Below are 11,065 nucleotides of genomic sequence, written 5' to 3'. Positions count from 1 at the left end.
AAGTCCTCTGAAACGGTTGGAAAGAGCCGTCTGGTTAGAGGTGCCGCTGAGGTGTGCAGGTCAACACATGTACAAGAATGGCAGGTTTTGCGGCTTTGTGCGCTTTGGCTTTTCAGTAAAAGCTTCTAGATGTGGCTGTGTGCCACGCAAGGCTCATTCAGTTTAACCAAAGCGGCTGCCGTTTCAGTTTCAGTTACTGCTCTCACTTCTCTCTCTGCTTCCGGTTTGTCTCCGCAGATGTCCTGACAACTGCCAAACACCAGCCGTAAAGGCTCCTGCCCTTTGCCGTGGTGAAGTCTCTAGTTCCCCCCCCCCCTTATATTTCCCCTTTTTTACATCTCCCCCTAATGGCGCAATAGCCTTTGAAACTTAGAAATGAGACTTGTTTACATGGAGCTGAAAGGTCGGCAATTTGAGTTTTCTCTGATGCCACCTAGTGTTCAAAGATGGAACTGCAGTTTCCTACCTTCATCTAACAAATCTGCCACCTGGTGTGGAAAAATACCCACTGCAAATACTTTATAGTATACCACGATAAATATATACAAAAATATTATCTGAAAGAGTATTATAGACATAAAATAAAAATAATTTTACATTTTATTTACTAAGGTTTCACATCTACTTTGGATTTATGTTTTCTGTTCACTAGTGCCTTATTTTCAGATGCAGAAATTCCTACATTTATTGATTAACAATCCTAAAAATATTCACAAACACTGAAAATTTAACATACAAACACTTGGAATATGGAAAAACATATCTTCAACCTTAAGCTGTGTATAACAAAAAAAATAAGAAAACCTTTTTTTTTTAAAAAAACAAACTTTTTTCGTAAATTCTTTAAGTTCTTATTGTTTTGTACGTTTTTTATTTTAATTTTTCCCTTATTGCTGCTTTTATCCTGAAAGTTGAACAGATTGCTTCTCCTTCAATGGAGCTCTACTGTGTGATCAGCAGGCAGATGAACTCCAACTCAGAAGCAGCTGTGATTGTGGCAGGAGACTTTAAACACGTGGAACTCAAAGCAGTTTCCCCCCCAAATTTCAGAAGTTTATACACTTTCCCACCAGAGACAACTGGATCAAGCCTACTGCAATATCCCAGGTGCATACAAGGCGGCAGCAGCTCCTCACCTGGGCATGTCGGATCACATCTCTGTGGATCTAACCGCCACATTCAGACCTCTGATCTGCAGGACCAAACCAACCACTAAAACAGTTCAGGTATGGACCGAAGAGGCTTCCTCAGCACTACAGGACTGGGTGGGACACCAACTGTTTGTACCTCTTCCCTCTGGAAAGAGATAGAGGAGCATCAGAACCCACATGAACAGACTGAGAGGTCCACCCCCCCCACACACACACACAGCGTCTTAACATAAGCCACTAGTCCCCTGTCACTACACAGTCGACAACTGACTATGCTCTGGTTTCACTTTGATGCAATACTCATTCCATGTGTGCAATACTCATCTCATCTCTGAAATATTCATCTTTTTTTACTGAACAGTTTTTGGTATTATCTATTTCTAATATTTATTAGAAAAGAGCTGCTGGGAAAAAAGTGGAAAAGTTTCTAAAAAATTTTGATTCTGATTCTTTAAGCAAAAACTCCAAAACAGCCTGAAAGGTTGTTTTTGTTGCCCCCTAGTGGACACATTTGGATGTCTGAGAAAAAGGCTCCAGGACAGAACTGAGGGGGTGGGAAAAGGTTCCAGTTTCTTCTATTTATTTATAATCAAAACTAAAGTTTCATCTATATCCATTTTATCAATTTAACAGAAATAGAGGTGCTGTTTAAAGAGCCAAAGGGCAGACAAATGCTGATTTCCTTTCATTTCTCATATCCTTATGCTTTTGATTTTATTTTTAATGAAATATAGCAAAAGGACTTAACTAACTTGTGAAAACAAAATTAAAACTGTTTTTTAAAGGAGCAAGCTGATGTCTGTTGAATTTACAAAACACTGTCAAAAACAGTCTTCAGGAGAAAAACACAGAGAGGTCAAACCTGGAACAGCCAGAGAGCAGCAGAGATCCTTTTGTCCTGCTGCATCCTCACATCTGACCTGGAAGTGTTGGAGGTCAGTGAAAAAGGTCAAACCCTGGAGGATCACTCCTGCCCCGTTTGACATCTTTTACAGGAAATGATCCAAACCTTGTTTAACGTCCTAAAACTGGATGTTTGTGACTGTAAAGCCATTAGAAATTATCGTTTTTTCCTCTATTGATGCTCTGCTAAAAGACGTCCTTCATATCTGTAGACCAGGGGTCTGCAACCTCCGGCTCCGGAGCCACATTTATTCCTCCGTTTTGATTCTTTGGCTTTAAAAACAAAAATGCAAACAGTTTGAATTAATAGAATTTGTTGTTCCTTTTTAGATTTTTGGTCTTACAGGAGTAAAAATAATAAATGCCTCTAGGGGCATTGAGAGTTTGTGAGAAAACTGAGCATAATGATGGTAAAGAATTTGATCTGTTGTTAGAGTGTTTTCTTATTAGAATGAATTTTAGGTCAAATTCTAATCTTATGTCTAGTTGCTGTTCAGAGGAAAAGTTCTTAAAGTTTAATTGAAAATCAGCTGCAACAGGATCTTACTTGACACAGGATGCATTTTATTTTGAAAGGAACTTGTCTGTTGTGCTGTTAAAAGTAATTTATTTGAAATATAATATAGTTATAATTGAAGTATTGCAAATATTCACAAGCTTTGTTTAATAAATAATTGTGTTAATTGCCACAAAAATATAAATAAAGTGTATTATATTTAATATTTGCTCTAGGCATTTCTGTTACTTCCTGGTTTTTCCAGCTGCAGAACAGGAAGAGGTTTTGGTGCAGCTTGTCTGTTTTTTTCATCTTTTTAATTTCACTCTAAAATGATAAGACAAAGAAGCTTCTTTGAATGTGAAACTCTGCTCATTCAGATTCAGATCTGTTTGCTGCAGTTTACCCAGAAACTCCAACCTTTCCACAGAAGTGAAAAGGTTTCCACGCATCGTTTTCCTTAGAAAAATGTCAGATTTACCGAACATGTCCTGTTTTCTGTCTTCTCTCCTGCTATAGGACATAGAATTCACTCCTCAAAAAACATTTTGTCTGCTGTTTTCTCTGTTTTTAGGGGCTCGGAAGCAGCAAAATCAACTATTCCTTATTTCTTTTTCGTTGGAATACAGACTTAACAATTTGGGATCCTAATAAATTACATTTAGAGGACTTTTGGTGTGAACCGTGAATTACAGAAACTCAGGATTAGAAGAACTGTAGTTGTTTTTTTGTTTTTTGGAGGGCAAGAGGATGGCCAGAGAGGAGATATATGGATGTCTTAACAGAGGACTTCAGGTTGGCTAATGTTAGGGTAGAAGATGTTCATGATAGAGTGAGGTGGAAAAGGATGATTCGCTGTGGCGACCCCTGAAGGAAAAAGCCGAAAGAGAAAGAAGAATCTTGTCTTATTTTTCCTTTAAAACATAAGTCTGAAATAAAATATTTTCATATTAAATCACATAATATCTTAGATTCATCAGCAAAAGTGTGGAAACATAAACATTTATTTTTTGTTATGTGTTCAAATAGTTGCTTAAGATTTAAACCAGTGAATGATTTCTCATTGAGAGATTACATAAATTTCCTTCTTTGATAGTTTTTCTTAAAGCACCACCCGCCGCTTGTTTTCTAAGTCCATGTCAACAAAAACGGAGTTTCACCACTTGATGATTTTTCGTAACCGTTTTCTGCTTGATTTGCATCTTTTCATTTGAAAAAAAAAACTCCCTTTAAATGTTCTTATACTAAACAAACGTAAATGAATGTCTGAGTGCTGAACGTTTGCTGTCACAGGGTCTGAGCAGATCTTCATCCCTGGTTTACGATCCATGAAAAGGCTCCCATGGATTCAGAGGATGATGATGAAGATAATCGTACTGGGATATCAGAACTTTACTTTCACATATGGATAAAATTAATTATGATAATAATGAGAAAAAAACGTTTTTTTCTTTCAATAAAATATCTAAAATTGACAAAAAATTAAAACAACTAACAAAAGAGCAGCCAACAAAAATCAGACACGTTTTTTTTAAAGTGTTTTTCAATTTCAAAAACAAAAATCAAATCATTTAATGAGGAGAGTGTCTTTTTCTGTGGAAGCAATCTTTATTTTAATGTCAAAGTGTCCTAATTTTTTGTATGAATGTATAACTGCTGATTGTGTTGTTTTGTGCATTATTCTTGCTCTGATTGCTTGAAATAAATCAAAATTAAAAAAAAAAAAAATCTATACATTCACCGGCGCCTTTATGAGGCACACCTGTCCAACTGCTCGTTAACTCAAATCTCTAATCAGCCAATCACATGGCAGCAACGGTTGCTGCAGTTCAAACCGAGCATCAGAACAAGGAAGAGAGGTGCTTGAAGTGACTTTGAACGTGGTTGTTGGTGCCAGACGGGCTGGTCTGAGGGTTTCAGAAACTGCTGGGATTTTCACCCACAACCAATCTTGAGGATTTACGGAGAAAAAAATCCAGTGAGCGGCCGTTGTATGGGCGGAAATACCTTGTTGATGCTTGAGGTCAGAGCAGAATGTCCAGCCTGGTTCCAGCTGATAGAAAGACAACAGGAACTCAAACAACTATTGGTTCCAACCGAGGTCTGCAGGAGAGCATCTCTGAACGCACAACATGTCCAACCTTGAGGTAGATGGACAAGAGCAGCAGAAGATCACACTGCGTTCCACTCCTGTCAGCTGAGATCAGGAAAATGGGACAATAGAAGATTAGAAAAACACAAAGGGGTCCAGTAGTAGCCGGTAAGTGTATACTGCTTCTGTTCAGCTTTCATTTGTATGAATTTTAATGAACTTTAAATTTCGTCATACTCCTTGTATGAGGACAATCCTATTCTATTCTATATAGACCTTTTTGAAAAAGTAATACTGGTGTGCAAATATTTGTTAAAGTTTCTAAAAAAAATCTTTATTTTTCCTAGTATAAGTATTTTTAATGTACCCCCCCCCCCTTTTTTATTGCTGAAATTGCTTGAACTAAACACACTCAATCAAATTGTAACCTATCGATAAGAAAAAATAGTCTTTTAATGTGGCTTAATTATTTATGAGATATCATTTATCTAAACATAAGTGAGTAGACCTAACAAAAAAAGTGAGTAGACTTCAAAATAAATGCATCAGAATGATGTTTTTTTATTTCTACAAAAATTGAGGTTAAATAGCAAATTTACTGAATGTAGGAATTTTGGGTTTTATGTTAAAAATTATTTATCTGGAAAATTGGCTCCCTTTTTTTGCTGTCTTTGTTTGGTTAAAAAAAATCAAACTTTTTTTAAAAAATTTACCATGAAAAACGAATACTTGAAGTGCACATTTCTGACCACCAGATGGCACTGATGTTTCATTCTTTTTTTGAACCTACATTTTCTTTAGGGTCTGCATTCCCTCTTTGCCATCATAGAAAGAAAAATGAAAGGTAGCCCGTGCACTTCACACAATTTAGATGAAAATAATACTTAGAATGACTTATACATACTTAATTTAAGATTCTGTATTTAGAAAACATAGCAACAAATACCAAGAAAATGGTCCATTTAAAAAAGAAAACCCAAAGGGTTTAAATTAAAATTCAAATGGTTTTCTTATGTTGCACATTCAAGGAGTCCTGATGAGGCTGATGGAGTGCAGAAGCTCAGTCTGCAGAAATATTTCAGTAAAGGGAATTTGTGTCTTTTGATAAAAATGCCAGCTCGTTCACCCCTAAAGCAGAGCATCATCTGACATCATCGTTGCACATTTCTAACAACCCATTACAGCAAAGCAGGCACCCTCTGAAGCCATAAACCAGATGACCTGTAGGATGGACGGGCTGCTCCGGTCAAGGTGCTGCACCGCAGCAATCTGTCATTTTTCCTGCATCACTGCAAACGCACCCATAAATGTCTGTAATCGCCCCTGATGGTGACTCCGGTGCAGCTGCGTGCTGCAGCTGTGCCGTAATGAGGCTGCAGGATGGGGGTCTGGCATGCTCTAACGCACCCAGACACACACACACACACACATCGCAGGAAGTAACTAGGTATTGTGAGTCCTCCGCAAAGGCTAAAATCCAGACTCGGAGAGAGCGTGACACAGATGGGTGGGTGGAAAAAGTGAAACGTATAGGAGGAGGAGGAACGCAGGGGGAGACAGGGGAGCGACTCGGGGAAAACAGATGGGTAGATAGAAAGTGTCACCGAGGGGTGAGTTAAATGACATTAATGATGCTGCGTTGGTGTGAAGTGGCTGTGAATCTCAACAGTCTTTCTCTTCCTCTCAACTTGTTACCATGGTTGCTGCTGCTGACATCCTGATTGCAGATAATGAAGTCAGGTGTGTGTGTGTTAGAGGAAGATGCAAAGGAGGGGAGGTGTCTTTTGTGTGTTTGTGTACTATGCTGTGACCTTACACATGTGTGGGCTGATTACTTTCTCCCTTTGCTCCATCCCACATTTCATCCTCCTTTTACTTGTTGCCCCCCCCCTTCCCTCCCCCGAAACTATCATCAAAACAGTTTCATACCGTAACAACACCAACTGATTAGGCTGCCACTCCAAAATCTGAGTTGTGTGAGTATTAAAAACCCCCAAAACAAAACAAAAAAAGCCAGGCACTAATCAAAGTTGACAAAAGTTTGAAGCTCCTGCACACATGCAGGTTTTGGATGCACAAACATAAAGAGGCTTGCGGAGGTAAATAGCAATAAGCTGAGCACTGAATCGATGGCCGTATGAATTAATGTCAGTTACCCTGGCAACCGCTGCCAGAGAAATTAGAGTCAACGGATGAGAGGAAGGAGAGACACTGGAAGGAAGAAAACACTGGGGTATTAAAAAAAAGGGGGGGGGGGCACAAAAGCTTAGAAAGTGAAAACATGAGTTGTGTGCCTTCAGGCTGAGTCGCCAAACTGCATTTTGCTCCATCTTTTAGAGAGGAAAAGCTCGTCTTCCTCATCACTTTGTCTGGTAGGTGGCGCTGCAAGGACCCCTCCCCCAGTTATAATCTGACCAATCAGATGCCTCGATTAAAAGTATGCGGCCCCTATGTTCCAAAACATTTGAAAGATTTAGTGAAGTGCGTTTTCAAGTGGGAGGGACGTGGACTTCCAACAAGCTCACTCCTGATGGGTGACGAGGGTTGCCATAGAAACATTGACTCAGTCCGACTAGGACCAATCACTGCCTACTGACAATTTCTGGCTCCAACAGGGCGATGATGTCCGTATCACGATAAAAAAACAGGCTTCGTTGAAGCCAGAAGTAAATGGTTTTCTATGGATGACATCACACTGACTCAGTCCAGTTCTCATATACGGTCTATGGTTCACATATCGTCCCGGGTACCAGAGAAAAAAGATATTGTCCAATTAATTTTTTTTTTACATTTTATGTTAATACAAATTCTCAGACAAAACAAAACCTGTAACAAACAAGAGGGTGCTGCTTCCCATAAAAATGTATTTATTTAATTGTAAATCATAACTAAAGTTTGATTCATACATATATTTAAGTCAATAGACACAAAAATATGGTGAGAGAAGAAAACCTTAACAGGAACTTCCATCCACAGCCTGATGAGCTTCTGACAGTTTGCATTTCAATTTGAATTTTGAGACCTAAAACGCAAAGCTATGCAAATGAAAATGATTACACCAGGGGGCGCTGTTTTACATTCCCATTACTGAAAATTTCATTTAAAATTTTGACACAGAGCATAGCATTTTACACTGCAACAGATTACTTTAAAATGAATTTAAAGCAAACCATTTATTGAAATGTCCCATTTTTGTATTGAATTATAAATTGTAACCCCCAAAAACCCATCACAATTTAAAATACAATTGATTTTGTTTTTAATACTTTATTTTTAAATTTGTCATATTGAATTGTAAATGTCAATATTGAATTCTAAATTGCAAAATGTATTTTCAAATTGCATTGAATTTTCAATTAAGAAATGCATTTTTATTTCAAATATAACTCAAAAAAACTTCCATTGTAAGGTTTTTAGCTGAATTTTTTTTTTAATATCGATATAAAAACTGTTCTATGCAAAAAGTTTTTTTTTTTTTTTTTTTAAAGTCACCAAAACTACAATCCCCAGAGCCCCAACTCTTCACATCTGGTGTCACTAAAAAGCTCCAAATTTCCTCTGCAGATACCAAAAAGGGTACATTTGGGGATATGCAGTGTTGGGAGATATTCCGATTTAGAAATATCCTCTATGGAAAAAAAGTTGGAGGTTAAGATACTCAAATTTTAGATTAATTCGTCTTGACATGACTTTTTAAAGCAAGAAAAAAAAATCCGCTGAGGTGGTTGTATATTTTGTATTCTGAGCCCTTCAAAAAACATTTTTCCCCCACTCTGTCATTTTTGTTTTTCTGCTTTTTGTTTAATAATCCGTTCCTGCTTGAATGTTTCAAACTTTTCTGCTTTAGATCTTCCACTTTGTGCTTTTTTTTTCTCTTTTCCTATTTCTTTTATTTTGTTTCAGGCTTAACACTCCTCTAATTTGCGCTGACATTTTTGGATGCTGCTGCTTTTTATCCAGCAGCTTACAGAAAGATCCAGCAGATTCCCCCTGCTGGTTTTCATCTGCTCCCAGGCTCCCCTCACCGTTGGAGTCCCAGCACGAGGAAATTAAGAAAACAAAATATTAGCTTTCACCTCAAAATAAAAAAAAACTTGAATCACATGTTTAATCTTCTCAAAGCTTTTGTTTTAATTGGATCTTTTCTGCTAAATTAGATACTTTCTAATTAACTGCTTAACCGAAGAGCAAACGCACATTCCATGAGGAATGTTTATAGTAGAAATGTATTTATTTTCTTTAGAAGATAATTTATTAATGTCACTTTGCATCAGTATAAAGGTCAAACTGTGAAAACTGCCTTTATAATTCTCTTTTTAAAACAGTTTTTTTTTTTTTACATTAAAAAGAATAAACTCAAAGCTCAAGTTTTTAAACTTCTGGTTCTCAGAACCCCCTCCACCTTTACTGCTAGCTTGAGGAGCTGGACCACAAAAAGTCAAGTTCCTGTCCTCGATCCCAACTTTGATCCTTCCTTTTACCTTTCCAGAACCAAGATTAAGAATATCTTTCTTCAGGATTCCTTCAGAAACCTAGAAGAGGAAATATTTGACTTGGCTGGATTTGGTGCAAAAGTAGAGAGGTTGACCTCTGATCACAGGACCAAAGGCTCAATTCCCCCTCCACCCTTCATGGAAATGTACGTACTTTGATCCTAAAAAAAAAGAGCTGCAACACAAGTTTGTAACACTCGGATGTTTTGACTCTGCAAAGGGACAGCAAAAATATTAAAGACAATCAAAGGTGCAACTACAAATGGTCACACTTTAAACAGAAATCAGAACATTTTAATCAAGTGGAATCAAGATAATTTTTTTGTTTTATGAAAACGAGTAAATTGTTTGTTCTTGTGAGGTTTTATTTATGGCCGATCTGCCAAAAATGTGGTTTTGAATGTACACTCCCTCTATTTTCTGAAGTCTCAGTGAATATTTCTTATGTCAGATCAATTATTAGATCTGACATGATCTATTAGGTCATGTTAGGAAAATGTCTCTTTTTTCAGAACAAAAAGCACACAAAGCAGATGGCTTAAGCCAAGCTGGGGTACGGCTGTTTATTTGTTTCAGAGCTGGATTGTTGTAGAAACGCATCATGAAGTAGGAATATCCTTTGAAAACGCATTTCTAACCAGAGAATTGAATTGGATTTGATTTCTTTCACTCAAAAAAAGGAAATTCTCACTTAAATTACTTTTATCGTCAGTTTAGAAGCACTGCAGTTTCAGAGAGCTGCAGAGAACTAGTCAATAAAATATTTTTTGTCGAGTAATTTTTAAAATGTTACTATTGTAATCATCCTTTTAGCTATGGGAAGCACAGTTTTGTCTTGCTTTTCGGAGTTTTTCATTAACCTTACCTCTGAAACTGTATTTCGAACAAAATCGCATTTCGTATTTTTGAAGAGGTCTTCCATCCAGACGCCTTCTTACAGCGTTCCTCCTGTTTTATTTGATCAGTAATGATTGGTCCTGTTGTTTGCTGAGTGTGTGGACTGCAGCACACACACGGCCTGCTGTTCTTTCAGAAAACTTGGTGTTCAAATGCGGTTTTTGAAAGACATGTCAGTCATCAGTTACACTAATGCTGCTGAGCAAAAGTTAATTCCCCCTCTATGCAAACCAATGGCATCTGGTCCATTACAAACCCAGCTGTGCGTGTGTGTGTGTGTGTGTGTGTGTGTGTGTGTGTGTGCTCAAATGACTGCATAGTTGGGCAGTAAACCATAGTTGCCTCATTAAGTCACACGGCGTATCACTGGCACGGGTGGGAATGACTGAGGGGTGTGAGTTTAGATGCCAGAACAGGTCATGACGGATTTTGTGGGCTCATAAAGTGTTTTTTGTTAGGACTTTTACACTCGCATGAATTTCATTTCATTGTTCTGTGTCGCACCATAAACTGGCATCACAATGCATGAGTTCACAGCACAGCCTCCCTGATAACGAAGCCCCAAAGACCCTTGAGTCACTGAATGGTTAAAGGCACATGTTTCAAAGGAATATAAATGTTACAAAACAGACTGATTTATTTGGAACAGATGGTTATCACTGCCAAACTATTTAATCCATATTAATTTAATTACTACTGGCTTAGTTTTCCACAAACAATATTCAAATGTTCTGTCCAAACATTTTTTTTTTTCGTTTGCCCCGATAATCCAGAACAGATTTTTAGTCTGAATATACCCCAGTGGACCCTGGTCCGGTAACGGGGACTGCTCTCTGACTCATCTTTGGAGGGGGGCTCGGTTTGTTTCCAATCGGGTTGGCTCTGAGATTCCTCAGTCTGAATACTCTTTGTGAATACGCAGCCGGGCATTATGCCCATGCAAACAGATTAGGAAGGTAGCAACCATGACGATAAGACAGCAACTCATTGAAATGTGGTCGGGTGAATGCAGACTCATTAAAACAACTTCTAA

The 11,065-nt window shown here is 37.8% G+C and overlaps 1 long non-coding RNA gene across 1 annotated transcript in view; it reads left to right on the top strand.

Annotated features, from left to right (window-relative positions):
- The window catches only part of LOC144994924 (uncharacterized), a 591,488-nt gene that overhangs the window by 18,165 nt on the left and 562,258 nt on the right, over positions 1-11,065 (top strand). The gene's annotated exons all lie outside the window — the stretch shown is intronic.

Source organism: Oryzias latipes, chromosome 10 (genome assembly GCF_053564925.1).
Source record: "Oryzias latipes strain Hd-rR chromosome 10, Olatipes_Hd-rR_3.1".
Lineage (NCBI taxonomy): Eukaryota > Metazoa > Chordata > Actinopteri > Beloniformes > Adrianichthyidae > Oryzias > Oryzias latipes.
The sequence above is the reverse complement of the archived record's forward strand: the minus strand, read 5'-3'. Positions and strand labels throughout refer to the sequence as shown.